Source organism: Strigops habroptila, chromosome Z (genome assembly GCF_004027225.2).
Source record: "Strigops habroptila isolate Jane chromosome Z, bStrHab1.2.pri, whole genome shotgun sequence".
Lineage (NCBI taxonomy): Eukaryota > Metazoa > Chordata > Aves > Psittaciformes > Psittacidae > Strigops > Strigops habroptila.
In genome coordinates, this window is record NC_044302.2 from 17,769,031 (window position 1) to 17,783,258 (window position 14,228).

Below are 14,228 nucleotides of genomic sequence, written 5' to 3' on the forward strand. Positions count from 1 at the left end.
ATTTGATTTTGTGAATAATACAGGGAATTTTGAGATTATTGGGCTGGCTTTTTAATCTTTTGCTTTGTTTTGTTTTTAAATACATTCATTTTCAAACTCGTGGTTTCCAAATGGCTACAACTGTCATTTCTCTCAAGCATAACTCAATTAAGGAAAGTTTCATGATGCTTCATATTTTTTGGTTTATATGTAGAAATTCCCTGTCAAGGGTAATAACATTTTTTGGTGAGAGTTCTTGGGTTTGCAAACTTGGAATGTGTTTTCTATGGGTCCTCATCATTTTTCATGCTAGGGTGAACATTCCTGGTGTGCTCTTTGAATATTTGGTAAAGCAAACAAACAAACAAAAAAAAAAAAAAAAGATGAAAAGTTAGTAAGTGTAGAAATGGGAATGAATGTTACAAGGAATTTCCAAGTATGTGCCCAGCGCTGGCTCTTGCACATCCTCTGCTTTGCCTGAACAATTGGTCTTACTTTAAACATTCACATTTGAGCAGCTGGATTCATTATTGAAGCAACTATCAAGAACCAAGGGATATGGCCTTTATCAAATTTAAGAAACCTTTGAGGACTGCAGAAAGAATACACTTGTCTTTAAAGATCAGCCTGTTCAAATGAAAACTAAACAGAAACTAGGATCAAATTCTTGCTTGTAGATGCATTGTGAAAGCCAGCTGTTCGGTGTTTTTCAATAGAAATTTGTAATTTTAACAAAGCATTATATTTCTTCTGATGGCCTACAATGTTAATTCTCTCCTTTTCCTCCCCCTCCCCCCCCTTTTTATTTTTGTTCTCCATTGACATGGAGATCAGAATCTGGCCTACATGTTGTAATATGGTAAGAGAAGTATACAAATACAAGCATGCCTAAATATGTGAATACGAGTCAGGCTATTAATTCAGAGAGCCTTCCACTTCTATTAATGTTCTATGTTATGAGATTAAAGCTATAACATAGAGTTACGTGAATTATAAACATCTCTTTAGCAAGTCATATATTAACCATAATAATTTCTAAAGGGTGGAGTGTAATTTATTCAACATTGTAAGGAAAATATAAGGTAAATGAGTTAGCTCAGGGGTGGGGCGGCAGCAAACTGCTTGTGGAGACTCTTACTCCCTGAGGTGATAGAGGTTAAATGCATTACAGAGCTTATAGGCTTGCTCCCTATAGAGAAAGGGGGCCAGACGTTTCTAGCTGACATGTCAAGGACACCACACATTTGCCCTTCTGACTAATGGTAAGATACTGAGCTGACAGCAAGGTTGCAATGGCAATTTTCAGAGAGAAAAATGGAACACAATAGGTGGCTCCTAATTAAGAGAGGAGGGCGGTATGCTCGGACAATCTTAGCATTTCAGAAGTCCACTAACTGAAGGCAGTAGTGAGCCTGAGACCACTGTTACAACAAACTTTGACTATTATTAAAGCATTAATATCCAAGAAGGGATTTTAAGTGAAATTTCAACAAAAAAGCATTCTCTAGTTTAACCTTCATAAGGAAAGCTTATACAACAAACTTGGGCCTGGTCCTGCACCACTGAAACCAGTGCGCTTCTGGCAACTCATTATATAAATGGATTTTGCCTTGTGAGTTTCCACCCTAAATCATCTACTTTAGAGAGGTGGGATGGATTTGGAGAAACAGGAGGGAAGGATACACTGCTGTGATGGGGAGAGGACATGCCGATGGCTATGCATATGAAAGAAGATGCCTGGGAAATGGTGTGATTAGTGTGCATGAGAGAAAAAGTTGTAAGGTGATCAGAGTGTAACAGTGAGTAAAGGAAGGACTTGGAGTAGGCAAGTGGTAGTACAAGGAGAAAAGGGGAACCAGGAAGGCACAGTCTAGTTGCTGCCAGTGTCATGACTCAAAACAAGTTTGAGTCATGACATAAATTTGGGACCGCCAGACTCTTTAAAAAACATCATCACCTGTGTGGTGGAAACAGAGATCTTCTAGTTAACAGATGCTGTACAGTAACATGTTAATGAGGGTTGGATCTGGAGAAACACAGCAAGTCAAGGCTGTGATTCCTACTTGCAAGGCTATTTTACTGCAGCTATTTGAAGTCTCATTAGAAAGTGATTTGTTTCTTTTAATATCCTTTTAACATCATTCTTCATGAACGTTCCAGATACAGGGGGGATTGCATAGACAAGCAGATATTCTCAGAATATGAAGCATGCTTTAGGAAAGCCATATTGCTTTTTTATGAAAAATCTCTTGACAAGTCTTAGACATTGTTCTGAAGAGCTTGATGAGAAAATGAAAATGTAATAGATAACATGAGATAAAGAAGGACTTAAAGAGGACCAGCAGTGTTCCAGTATTTTCTGCTGCACCTTCTAACAGAGGAAGCGGGAAACCGGAGGTGTGAGTTTCGCAAGTTGGCTCAAACTGGTTTTGAGCTTAGCTGCTTGGTCACAGAGATGTGCAAAATGTTGCAATAGATCATACTGAAAGTTAGGTGGAAGGAAATGCTCCATTGATTTAGGTACACGACACTCACACAACAACAAAAAGCATATACATGCTGCTCCTTTGCCAGGCTCCTGCCTTTCCAGCTACCCGTATTGCCCAACAAGCCTCAAGAATGCACACTCCCTTAATCCTCTGCTGGGAGGTTTGAGGCTTGGTGGAAGAAAAGACCTTTAGCAGAAGGAGGGAGGGTTGTTTGGAGAACGAAATTCAGTAAACTCCAACCTCCAAGTGAACCTGCTGGGGCTGATTTGCTGCCAGCCCTTGGGAACAAAACTGCAGCACTCAGTTCCTGAATCCCATCAGCTCCCACAGCCTAGAGGGTTCACACTGCTCTATCTGGCACCTCTTCCCATGTCAGAACAAGGCATTGTGTGTGCGATTTCAACATGCTTCTGGTTTTGTTCTAACTGCCAAGAAACACTAGTTGTGTTATTATGAAATGATTGAGGAGTATTTGCTCATACAAATTATTTGTTTTAAGAGTTTAGTAATTAAATGTCAACACACAGTGCTGGTGTCTGAAAAGCTCTCAGGTGAAAGCCCTGCTCTAACTTGAAACTATAATACACTGTTTCTCTTCTCTCAAAACAGATTTGTTTGAAACTCTCTATTCAGTAGAATGCATCTCTCTGTAACATCCATGGTCTTTGGCCTTCAAAGACACCCTTGTACGAAGGGCGTGTTGCGTTAATTTGTTCAGCCAATTTAGGGTGTGTGGCATTAATTTGTTTGGCCAATTTGTTTAGAATTTGGCAGAGGATAGGCACCCAGTGCAATGTCTGTGCATAATGCCTGTGTCATCTCCACACCAGATCTCAAGATCATGAGATTTACTGCGTGATGCCTGGCCACACCTAAAGTCTGTGTTGAGGAGAAACAAAGGTAGGAACCGAAGTGACAAGTGCTTGTTGGGCGAGTATGAAAATGCTTTTATACTTTAAATGGCTGATTTCCACACACACTGCCTGGGCGGCAGGAGTAAGCTACGGTATGAGTGCCATTCAGTGCCACCGCTGACTGTGATCACCTGGGACAGGGCGGTTGATAACCATACCCACAGGAAGCCCTGCTTTAACTCAGTGGAAAGCCACACACAGTTCGATATGAAATTATAACCTTTAGGTGCAATAGTGTGTAGCGTACCATGGGTTGTTAATGTTGTACCTATTGAGCTTTTGATTTGCATAGAAATAATTCATTTTAATCCTATATATTTTTGTATGATGCTTCTCTCTTATCCTTGTTTCCTGTAATGCTCAAGGTAGATGGTAATGTACTTTCCAAAAGATTTCTTTGGAAGGACCAGTTAGTAATAACTAAAAGTTACAAAAGTGACCAAGGTCTTATTTAAGAGTAAGCAACCATTGTTCAAAATGTGAGCATCCACGGACTTCAGCAGGAGCTTCCAGGCATCCAGCACTAGGCTTTTCATTGAATCATTGATGAAAATCCTTGTCTTAATTTCTTCTTCCTAAACAGGCAACAAGGCCTGGGATTAGGGCTGATGGGAAAGACTGTAATATGTTCTGTTTTCTATTAAAATCTATTTTTCACAGAAGGCTACAATACCAGCTAGCTTTCTTCAGAATTTAAGCTAAATGTCTTGAGACTTGTGCTGTCATTCTGAGAAAGACAGGCAGTGAGGGCAGTAACATCATAGCACAGCTTTTGCTTGACTTCAGTCAGATTTTTCACCCTGGGTGTCTACACTGCCGAATTTAACAGAGTAGGTAAGTGCGAGGAAGGGTACCAAGCCTAGATGTGTGTCCATCTAGACCTTCATAGAGACATGTGTATTGTGAACTGCTGTCAAATAGTGGAGTAGGGTGAGAATTCTGTGAAGTTTGTAAAGAAGTCCTTACACAGTGGTTCAGGAAAACATGTACGAAGTCACTAGGCTTATTCACCGGGCACCTGGAAGTGAGGTCTCACTGAGATGCTGCAGACCGGAACACGTGCTTTCCACAGCATGGGTGAAAGGCTGAATAAAACGCAGGTGTGCAGAAATGTTCCCTTTTCCCAGAATAAGACTGCACATTTCAGAGTGTGTTAAGGATACTAACGGATGACCTACAGTGAGCTATACACTGTGCAATCTAAAGCCAAGGGCTGTATGTCAGGCTTAGAAATTCTGAGTGGTAACACACTTTTCAAAGAGCCTCAAAGTAATTAGCCTTTCACTCCAAGTTGACACACTTACACTTTTAATATCAGGAATAAGGAAAAAGACTAAGGCTTCTAACCTCAAATCCATAGCACCTTAGGCACTTTCACCTCTCTGGTTTTGTTATGACAGCTCTTTGTTTGGATGATAGTGAGTGGTGTTTTGAATAGAAGTGCTTTTGCTGTGTGCTTTGCTACTTTCCGGTAATAAGGGAGGACTTGGAGGTTATGCAGCAAGGTGCTAATTGACATTAACACTCAAGACAGGAAATGCTGACACAATTTAAAATTAACATCCTGTCAATATACTGCTGACCTGTGTTAAATGTGTGCTTTGTCAAACTTTCAGAATTAGATTCTAATACAGAAACAGTGTAATTCTGGGAGTATTGCTGGTCTTGAGAAGACTAAATTTGATAGAGTAAGAAGTCACCCAATTTTTTGCCATTTTAGCTTAACTTTTCTCAAAGAAGAAAAGTTAAATTTTGTCTGCAAAGATCAAATGTATCTAAAGCAGTCTAAGAGGAAAAAAAATGATACAGTGTTTGTGATCAATTACTGAAAGAAACCATCCTTCAGTTCTCAGTTTATTTTAGATGTTGCTCTAGCAATGACAATGATGATTGCTGGAAATGGATTTTTCGAAAGACTATAGTAGATATATGGCATCTTGCACCAAACCAGGCTATCCTGGTAACCTACCTGTAAATTAAAATGAAAAGAAGGCTGACAGAAAAAAACATAGAGCAGTGGACCTTAAGAGTGACTCTTTTGCAAGTGCATTATTCCTTATCAGAGCATCTATGGGGATGTTTCCACTTCCTAGTGACTCGTAGGGGAATTGGAGAAAAAAATAATGATATCATTCTACCAGTTCTCAAAGAAAAAAAAAAATTAGTTACAAGATGATGTGGCGGTATTTATCAATAGATGTTAAAAGGCACATAAGTAATCTTAAAGCACAGTACAGCTCTAGCATGATGCAGTACTTTTTTATTTATGGAGGATAGTGGCTAATTTCGTACGTAAACTGTCCCACTGACTGCACACATATGGAGCTCTGGTGGCCCACTCACTAAGAATTATGTAGCTCTGAAGAAAAAAGTGGTGCTGTTTGCTGTGAAGCAAGGCAGAGCCTTGTCTTTGGAAGGGTGGAAGGCATGAGTTAGGACAGTGCCGAATAAGAGTACACTTGGGTGTGGTCTGATCTGTGGAGGAGGCTCTTTGCTGAACATTAATCAGAGGTTGTCCCAGCCATTAGGAACAGCACAAAAAAAGGCAGGAAGCCAGGAAAAGGTGATGAAGAAAAAGGAAGCAATCAGAAGAGAAGTTTGGGCTGTGTGAAAGGAGCAGGAGGTGGAGCAAGATAGTTTGAAATGCGAGATGTTGGTGGGGCAGACCTGCGCAGGCTCAGGGAGTGTGGAAATGTTTCAGGAAGGTGGTGCAAGTTACGTATCACTCCTGGCAAACTTTCTCTAAGAAAACAGTAAGTGGGTGGCCTGTTGCTATATGCGCTTCCCACTGACGGTTCCTGGGACCAGGCCAATACTGTGTGTTGTAGTTAAGATTAAAGCGAGACTGGAAAAATATTGGCAGTAGCCCTGGTTCTTCAAATTACTTGCACAGGGCATCTATTGCCATTAACAACTGAGTGCTCTGAAATGTGGCCGTTCCAAATTGTGTGTGTGAAACGGGGAAGGTGCTCCCATGGGGAGACACTGCTCTACTGGAAAGTGATTCTTTAGAGCAGCTGCTACATTAGGTGGAAAATCTCTAAAACCACAGTCACTGGGCCATACCACATGTCACAAGGTACTAGCTGGGCTTGTAGAACGGCTGCTGGGTGGAAGAACGTGAAAATCAGTTGGAGACTTGGACCTTTTCTCTGAAACTGTTTGTCAGAAGACTGTCAGAGCAAAATATTCATCATCAAATGGGCTATGTTTTGCTCTGTTTCAGTCCCTTCCCACAAAAAATAAAGGATTCTTATTTCTCTTTTTTCTTGTACAAAAAAATAAAGAGCAATTTCTTCATAAGGAACTCAACTATCTTGGTCACACTGTGCTCTTGGGGAGAAAAAAATATTGCTTTCCACTACAAAATGTTTACATTGGCTGCTGAGGTTTCTCCTGATTTCCTCTGTTGGGAATGAATAATTAAAAAGTGAACTGAGAGGTGAAAAAGGCCTCTATGTGTTTAAGTCTAATGTCGCAGCTTTCCAAGGACAAAGCTTTTAGTACGTAGAAAGGTTTCTCTGTTGAGCAGATGAATTCAATAGCTAAGCAAGACGCCAAGAAGAGGAGTCAAACAAAGTATAGAATTCCCAGTAGGAAGCTTTTAGTATGCACTTATGACAGGTATTGCATGAAATGGATGCAGAGCACACATATGTGGGACACACAAGCAACACACATAAGGTGTTAATAGTCTAAGCTGATGCCAAGGAAGAAAAAGAGCAGACAGGGTCAGCTACTGTTTCCTGAGCTAAATGTTCCTTTTCTTATGGTGGTCAGAGCCAGGGGTAGTTTTACAATGTGCAAAACATGCACGTGTAATTAAAATGAAACTCACACTGACAGAGAAAGGGGATGGCTAATGTTGACCTCACATGCTGCATCTGTAGAGCATTTGAGGACACATTCTTTCAGCAAAAGTGATGTTGGCTTTTGATATTATTTTTTAATAAAAGGTGAACAGGAATAAGTTCTGTGTTAATTTCTATGCACTGCATGAAGCCATTTCTCAGGACAATGCAGCACTTATGGTACTTAAGAGTAGAGAACTACCCCTCTGTATTTTTTAATTTTCCATCCTTCTATTTAAAAACAGGGATGTTGCCATTGCTTGTGAACAGTCAAAATTAAAACAGTAAATAGGAGAAAGAAAAAATAGAAAGGTTTTGCTTATCTGTTCTGCTTGTTTTCTGCTGTCAGGCTTTTCAATATTATGTTCACCTAGCTATTTAAGCAGGTAGGTAACCAGTGTACCTTACTCACACATTTAGCCAAGTTTGGCTTGTAAATCCCTTTGAAGTCTGCCCTTTTAAAATAAGACTTGGAATAGGAGTCACTGAAAACTATGTCTACTTTCAGATGCTCCTTGGTTGATATAGGTGGGCCTACAGAGAGAAAAGTGTGAAATTTCAGTGTTGGAACTGGTCTGCCACTGACCTTCCTCAGTGGTGGATGGAAAGGCAGTCTGTATGAATAGAGAGGCTCAGATCCTCAGCTGTTGAGTTGTGGCTTGAGCTGTGCTTTTCTGCTTGCCTGGTGGAAAGTCTCTCCCCTGATCTTTTGAATTTCAGATTCCTGGGGAGGACGGGAAAGTCTGATCCCTGCTCCCAGCCCTCCTAGACTTTTTAATCTCCTGCACTAACCAAAGAATCAACAAGTATATCATCTTCCTTGCAGGGAGATAAGATCCTTTAAGAGGCAGAACACTCTACCTTCCAACAAACTCATGCATAAAAGGCTAATTTAGAACATGCAGATATCTAAGTTGGGCAAATGGAGAGCTGGAGGGATTGTTTTTAGTCCTCCCATTCTCTTAGCGTTGGCTAGTGAGTGCAGGTTGAACGTATGACTTTACATTACAGAGCTCCTCTCCATCACCCGGGCCTTTTGTCAATTCACCAAATGTGACAATTATAGCATTTCAGAGATGAGACTTTCTAATCCTATTACTCATTCATCAACCTGCGGATGATAGCAGAAGCCAGATCGAACAGTGCCAAAAGAGCAGTGAGGAGCCTTCTCCAGCGCTGTGAAACTAGGCTTAGCTCAGGCACAATAGGTGTGTAATTTAAGGTTTTGTTGAGCTGAAATCCAATCACATACTTGGCTGGTGGATCACAGAAAGACACAGACAAAAAGAATGAGATAATTCTACCTCATACAAACACTTGAATCCGGCTTTGACTTAATAACAAGTGTGTGATCAACCTTACACTGTTTCTTTAATTTTTTTTTTTTTTATTTGAACCTAGAGATGGGATGGCATTAAAATCTTTTTCTGATACTTGGGTATCAGCCAGTAATGCTAAAAAAAGAAACAACAATAATAAACCCCAAACAACAAACCAAAATGAAAAAATCCCTAATCCCAGAAAGTAGGAACTTGGTTTGACAAATAGAAAAAGTACACATGTTCATTATATGAAAGATAATATGAATATTTTACTTCTGAGCCTAGCTTAGTGCTATCTTGTCAGCATCTGGTACCTATTGCTTTCCCAAGGACAGAGAGGATCTATCAGAAATATAAGGAGAACAAAGCTAAAAAGGTTAAACCTTGACTATAGCAGGAAAAAGCATACTGTCAACCTTATTGCACTTTCTCCCTTACAACTGAAATACTCCTTTCACTTTGTCCTATTTCAATCATATGTTGCAATTGCAAGAGGAACGGTGGGAGCTCTTGTGTGTGGGTGAAGTGGGTGCCGATGTGCAGCAGCCGTGTGCCACTGCTGGTCACATAACTGTGCGCAACGGAGTGGGAACATAAGGAATGGGGGTCTTAACCGCTATATTTTGTGGAAACCAGAAAGCGGATTCACTCTGTTCTGTGTTTATAGAGGTAGCTTTTCATTAGATAGTTCATTATTTAGATTCAGTTTTGTAAAGGAAAGTGTTTAATGCAGTCTGCTCTAGGAGTGGCTTTTATATATTAAGAAAATAAAGTGTAGGGCATGTAAGTTAAAAGCTTTGGTAAGAAAACTCTGCAATAGGATATTCATATTTATGTCCATCGCCATTGTCAGTGCTGCTCTTCCAAACAGTATAGCAGTCTAGCTTCGCTGGCTAAGTATAAGTCCTCTGTTAAAATCGTAGTTTTGGTGTCCATCTTGAGCTCTTTGAACAAGTTAAATGGGATTAACAGTGCATGAAATTTGATACTAACTTGTAGGTGTCATGACACTCAGAAATATAGAAACCCCAAACTAGAGGAGACATTAAAAACATGAGTACAAACCGACTGCTAGGAAAATTAGCAGAAAGATTTAATGGTTCAGGTCCGGCAGAGGAGCAAGTGCTCTAGTATAGTGGTTGAAAAGGTGGGTTTTTTTTATTAAAGTTTTCAAATCAAGAAATGCCTTCAAGCCACATGACTTGAATTTATATGTAAGGCTCCAAATGCCTTAGATCCAGTTACCTGAGCATTGGGTCACTAATGTGCCATCAGCCCTGTGGCAGCCCATGAACGCGGCAGGGAATAACTCACATGGAAGCCAGTTGCCAAAGCTAATCTGCAGCAACAGGTAACACTTGCACTGTCCTTGTATCAAAACAAAGGAGCCAAGCCCTGGTGTCAGTACTGCATTGGCTGAGAAAAGAAAAAAACAAGTAGCTCGGAGAGATAAAAAGGAAGGGGAATCCTGAGGATCAAAAAGTCAAAATGAAGTTTGAAGCTTGGCATTAGTCATAAAAGACCAAAATCCAGACAATGTTTTGCTAAAGATAAAGTAAATAAATTACCAGTTTGCAGGATGTTAGACTCAAAAGCATACAGAAACAACATAAATGGAAAGATTTTTTTTTTTTTTTTTTTTTAATTAAGTGAATTAGTGGGGGGGAAATCCCACATCAATGAAACTCATATTCAAACATGACAGAGAGAGAGAGAGATTTTCAGTGGTTCATAGGAATAAAAGGAGATTCAGAAGTGTTCCAAGCAGAGGAGGAGGAAAAAGAAGATATCCACAACATGGTATAATCTGAGAAGCTCAAATGGAGTCTAATGTGGTTCCCAAACTGCAGATATCTCATAAACATAGAGATTTCATCTAGTAATATAAACTCTGACATTTGACCAGACAACTGCCTTGGGGGCATAGCTAAAATAGCCTCAGCTTTAAAACTGAAATATGAACTTCTGAAGGCTTTGGTAGTTGCTTTCCAGTGACACTGAGGCAACCAATAGCAATAATGGCTGCTGGATATATCAGCATCTATAATTGAGGAAGAGGCTGGAGATTTTGGCTATGTTTAGCTGTGACACCCTCTCATCTAAAAACATTCTTTCCCTTGGGTTTGCATAGGTAGGTAGCTCAGCTGTCTTTCACCAACATGAAGTCAGGTATAGTTTTCATCACCCTTTTGCCTGTCAAGGAGCCAAACAACATGGTTGTTAATGGTACATAGCAGAGCCAGTGCACTGGGGCGGTGGTGTGCTGCTCCTGGGATGTGGCGCTTCAAGGGTGATCCTGGAGAGGCTGGATACTTCCCTGGCTGGGGAGTGTCTGTGCAGGGTAGCATGGAGATTGCTGTCATCTCCCATGTTTTGGGGAGGAGGCATCAGGCATTTACCCTCTCCACCCAGCATGTGGGTTTTATAATTCGTTTTTCTTGTTGAACACAGTTTGGGTTCCTTTGTGCTGGGAGCCTCAGCCGCGAGTGGCAACCCACTGTGGAGCAGACCCTGAGGGTGAGAGACAGTTGCCAGAACAAGTGCAATTGTTGCTGGTCTCTGGGGAGCAAGTGCTCTCTGTGGGAGCTGTTTGATGTTGCTGACCTCACACTGAATTGGGAGGGGAAGGAGGAAATTATGTTCAGCACTATCGGTATAAGTGCACCTGCTTACGACCTGTGCCTGGTAAGGTATAAATGTATGTACAGTGCAGCACTTCAGCAAGCGCTCTCCCTTTATAGACATGTGTGCACACTGCTACAGTATTTTTAATAGGTATGCTCTTTTCATGATGTTGAACAGCTTCAAAATCCTACCCAGGTTAACAGAGAAAAAGTAAGCGCTTTTTGTTGCTGCTGGCTTTTTGATTTCCTGGAGGAACAAGAACAGTACTGGCTTTAGTTTGCTTTAGACTACACAGATGAGCAGATTCTGACCTGACCCATCTCTCCTTTAGCTATCAAGTCAACTGCCAGGACAGCTATGTGACTTTCCTGCTTATGTCCAATACAGTAACAACAACAAGCTAAACCAGGTTACAGCTCTTGCTGGCCACAAAGTAACTTCCTTTGAGTGCTCCCAGTACAAGGAGAACATAAGAACCTGTTTGGTATTATCAATATGGTCCCTTAAACTCCATGGGTTCATTCCCTCCCACACCAGCTTTGTGTCATGGTCCTGGCTGACTTCAGCAAGACAGCATGTGGGGAGGAAAGTCAGCTTGGTAAGCTGGCCATGTACTGCACATCTGTACTGGGTGTCTGTGGTCAGGTGTTGGTAACAGGGGTGGCCTCTGTGAGGAGAGACCAGGGGCTGCCCTGTGCCAGATGCAGCTAGAACTGTCTCTGCAATGGTCTCACCACAGGGCACTGCTGACCCCATCAGTGAAGCTGGTGTCATCTCTGAGAAAATGTATTTAAGAAAGGGCAGAATGCTGCACAAGCAATGAGGAGTGAGGGGTAAAAGGTGTGAGAAACAGCGCTGAAAGCACCATAAGTCAGAAAAGGAGGGGGAGGAGGTGCTCCAGCAATGGAGCAGGTGTTTCCCTGCAGCCTATTGAATGGGCCACAATGGAGCAGGTATTTCCTGGCAGCCCATGGAGGATTATGCCAGAGCAGATACCCACAGTGCAGCCCATGGAGCAGGTGGACATTCCCTAAAGAAACTGTAGCCTGTGGATATCCTACACAGGAGCAAGCTCTCCTGGCAGGAGCTGTAGTCTCCATGGAAAGTCCATGGAGAGCAGATTTCTCCTGAACTACTGCAGCCCATGGAAAGATCCACACTGAAGCAGGGAAAAGTATAAGGAGGAAGGAGTGGCAGAGATGAACTGTTATAAACTGACTGCACCCCCTGCTTCCCATGCTGCTGCTTGGGTGAGGGGGAGGTAGAGGATTTGAGAACAAAGGAGCAAAATTGAGCTTGGGAAAATGGGGTAGCATGGGGGAAGGTGTTTTAGGTTTGGTTTCTTATTATCCAAAACTGTTTTAATTGGCAAATGATTAAATTAATTTTCCCCAAGTCCAGCCTGTTTTGTCTGTGACAATAACTGGTAAGTGGTCTCCCTGTCTTTACCTTGACCCATGAGCTTTTTCATCATATTTTCTCCTCCTGTGCTGTAGAGGACAGGGAGTGAGATAGTGGCTGGGTGGGCATCTGGCCAAGGTCAACCATTCATAATACGGGTTTCAGTGTGTTTCAGTAAGAAAAGCGAAGTGAAGTTGAGTTGTATAACTTTAACCAAGAAGCATAAATTAAATATTGTGTCTACGCTGAGCGTGCAGAGTGTTCAGTTTTGGCAGACAGTAAGGCAGAGTGCGTATTATAATGCAAAACACTTGGTCCTTCCCTAACTTCTCAAATCAAAACAGCCAGGACAAACAGTGCTTCTTCCCCCTTGCCTTTCTCCCAATCTCCCTTTGCCCTGCCCTCTATGGCCCTTTGGAAACTGGTGCAAGCAGTGGCAGACCCAGCTGCCTCACTAAAATCCTGCTCTCTCCAGTAGTCTTTAAAAGATCAGCCACCATGGGCCCATGGTGGATGTTTTTACATGACTCCTTTCTTTTTGTCTTTGTATTCTTTTCCTTGGTTCCTTGTCAAACTCCAAAACAAGTTCTTGAGAGCCACAGAACTAGGGACAGGTTTGGCCTCAAAGAAACTGAAGTACCATGTTTCTGTCTCTGTAGGTCCCTGATCATTGCTGTCTGTTGTTGTAAAGTGCCAGACTCTGTATGGTTGGTCACTAACAGCAGCAACACTTAACGAAGTTGAGTGAGGATGATGTTTAAGCATTTCTCATCCTAAGGAGCTACCATGGCAGCTGTGGAAGGCTCCTACAGTCTGGGTGTGCTCTGAATAACCTCTCTCACTATGGTTCACATTAAAAATCTTGATTATCTGTCAGACTGCTGCTCCCCTTCTCCTGAGCTATCAGAGTTGCAACACTCTGTAGAAGTCATTTACGTGCCAGCGGTACCGTTAGCCCTTTGTGAACAATTAAGCTGAGGTCGGAGGTTGTAATAGATCAAATTTGCGCACTGTATTAAATTTTATTTTTACTGAAAGGAACTTTTTGTCTCTTTTATCAGGAGGAAAATTAAGCTGTGAACTGGAATTCCATCAGGCTGTCTACTGTGAAGCCCTGTGGCTTTAGCAAAGGGGCAGCAGCGGTCAGAAATGACACTCAAAAGGTAAATTTATTTCTTTTTTATTAAAAAGGATAAGTTATGACCTGTACAGTATATCTTAAAGATGGAGGGAAGTTAACATGATACACTGTATTTTCCTGTTTCTTTTAAAAAGCCTGATCTTGCAATGTGTAGAGAAGTTCTGGGTGAGAGGAAAGGGGGTGCTGAGCTACCACTGAAGTTGCATGGCACAAATGTACACACGCTCCATGCCTGCCTCACCACCAGCAGCCTCTCTTTCTGGTTACTGGGTGAAATGCTGGAGGTTCTCTTCTGGTCTAAAAGGGCATGGAAGTGTGACCTGAATATTCTGCCTATCTAATTACAAACAGACAAGGAGTTCAGGATAGGCTTTTGAAAAAGACTTTCTCTTTGATTCTGGCATTGAAAGTTGCTCGAAGAAGTTTTTAAAACCTCTGAAAAGACATCTTCAGGGCAGGCCTCTTCTCTCACCAAACCCATCAGGAGTTTTGCTGGTCTGGGTCAG